This window comes from Arachis hypogaea, chromosome 15 (assembly GCF_003086295.3).
Source record: "Arachis hypogaea cultivar Tifrunner chromosome 15, arahy.Tifrunner.gnm2.J5K5, whole genome shotgun sequence".
Classification (NCBI taxonomy): Eukaryota; Viridiplantae; Streptophyta; class Magnoliopsida; order Fabales; family Fabaceae; genus Arachis; species Arachis hypogaea.
The window spans coordinates 109,344,434-109,346,820 of NC_092050.1; the positions used below are offsets into that span (position 1 = coordinate 109,344,434).

The 2,387-nt window shown below is 41.5% G+C and overlaps 1 non-coding gene across 1 annotated transcript; it reads left to right on the plus strand.

Moving 5' to 3' along the window:
• The first annotated feature begins 866 nt into the window (after positions 1-866).
• LOC112753099 (small nucleolar RNA R71) lies at positions 867-973 on the plus strand. Its single transcript, XR_003177498.1, has one exon. It is a non-coding gene; the product is annotated as a small nucleolar RNA R71 (small nucleolar RNA).
• The last annotated feature ends 1,414 nt before the right edge of the window (positions 974-2,387 follow it).

Here is a 2,387-nt window from a genome sequence, read left to right on the forward strand (position 1 = left end):
AACCATCTTGCAATCTTCCCATCTGACTTTCTTTGCTTCACCTCTCAGATTTTTCTCTGTGTCACTTGGGAAGCTATCAGTAGGTTTGGGAATCTTTTCAGATAAGTATCCACTTGAAATTCCAGCCTCTTGATGGTGTCTCCCTGGTTCTTGATGCTAGCTCGCACCTCCTCTTTGAATACCTTATTATCTTGAATCTCTTTGCATATGCCCTCAAGCATAGTCTCAATTTTGGAGAGTCTATCTTCAGATGAGGGTGAGTTGAGAGTGGAGGGGTGAGTTTGGTTATTCTGGTTTTGGTATGGATGTGGAGAGGTGTTGTTAGGGTGGTGTTGATATGATCTTTGTGTGGAATATTGGTGAGCTGCATGGTTGTTGGGGTTGTGACGTCTCTGATCTTGGTTTTAATCTTGTTGATTTCCCCACCCAAAGTTTGGGTGATTCCTCCATCCAGGGTTGTTGGTTTTGGAGTACGGATCATGGTTTGCCTGGGTGAGTTTCCAATGTAATTGGCTTGTTCTTGCTCCTCCTCTGCCTCAGCATTCACTCCCTCTTGGGTTGCTGATGAGGTGGTGATTGCTGCCACTTGGTTCCTCTCCATCTTCTTGGTGAGGTCAGCCAGCTGCTTGGTAATAAGTTTATTTTGGGCCAGCAGTGCATCCACATTGTTCAGCTCCATCACTCCTCTAGTGTTGCCTCTTTCAGAAGCATAGAAGTAGTCATTCTCAGCTACAGTTTCAATGACATCTATGGCTTCTTCAATGGTCTTCTTCTTGTTCAGAGATCCCCCGGATGAATGGTCTACTACCTTCTTTGATTCATAAGAAAGGCCTTCATAGAAAATTTGTAGCTGCACCCATTCATTGAACATATCTGGTGGACACCTTCTTGTCAGGTCCTTAAACCTCTCCCATGCTTCATATAGAGTCTCACCATCCTACTGCCTGAATGTTTGCACCTCAGCTCTCAGCTTGTTAATCCATTGAGGAGAATAGAATCTTGCCAGGAATTTGTTTACCACATCTTCCCAGGTTCCTAAACTCTCCTTTGGGAAGGATTTCAGCCATTTGGATGCCTTGTCCTTGAGTGAGAAAGGGAACAGAAGTAGTCTATAGGTGTCAGGATGAACACCATTAGACTTCACAGTATCACATATCCTCAGAAAGGTGGTTAGATGTTGATTGGGGTCTTCTTGGACACTCCCTCCGAATGAACAGTTGTTTTGAACAAGGGTGATGAGCTGTGGCTTTAGTTCAAAGTTGTTGGCATGTATAGTTGGCCTTTGGATGCTACTCCCACAGTTTCCTGGGTTTGGGTTGATGTAAGAACCCAGCATGATTTGCTAGACCCTCTCTGCCATGGTTGTGAGCCTCTTTTTCATGATGGTTCTCCATGTTTTCATCCATGTCTGGTTCAAAATATTCTTCCTCTTCCTCAGCACCAACTACTCTCTTTCCTCTTGCTTCCCTCCTTAATCTAAGGAAGGTCCACTCAGGTTCAGAATCAAATGAAGTTGAAGCCCCGCTTCTTCTCCCTGTCATATAACCAACAAGGCACAAGCAAGGAACTAGATACAGAGACTATTCTTGTTAGAAATGCTGTTAGTGTGAGTGATACAATATATCAAATAGTTAGTGGGTTAGTGGACTGAATCATAAACAACTAAGAAAATAGGTAGTGGGAAGGGAAGAAAATAACTGAACAGAAAGTAAATTACTCAAATGAACTTAAATCAAACAAAAGAAAAAAAATGCTCAATCTAGTTATCCTCCAATTTAATCATTGTTGATACAAAATCAATCCCCGGCAACAGCGCCATAAACTTGATGCACACGGAAACTTGTCTCTCAACAATTTTCCTTCGGCAAGTGTACCGAATTGTCGTCAAGTAAAAACTCACAATAGAGTGAGGTCGAATCCCACAGGGATTGATTGGTCAAGCAACTTTAATTAGAGGAATGTTCTAGTTGAGCGAAGCAGAATTTGGTTTGAGTGTTACAGGAAATTAAATGGCGAGAAAGTAAATAGCAGAAAATGTAAATGCCGAAAGTAAAGAGCTGAAAGTAAATGGCGGAAGGTAAATTGCAGAATTTAAATGAGAATGGGGAAGATGCTCATAAAAGTAAATTGCAGAAATTAAAGAGAATGGGTAAGATCAGAAATGGGGATTCATTGGGCTAAGGAGATGTTGTATTCTCCGGATCAAATTCATTTTCATCTCTTCCTCAATCAATGCATTCATTGATCTCCTTGGCAATCTTAAGTGATCGAATTCCAATTCCTTGGCAATTCAATCTCTTAAATCTTGATCAATAGCCAATTTCTTGGTCAATTGCTCATGAGAAGAGATAAAGTATGGTCACTGATTATACCACATGCATTCCCAA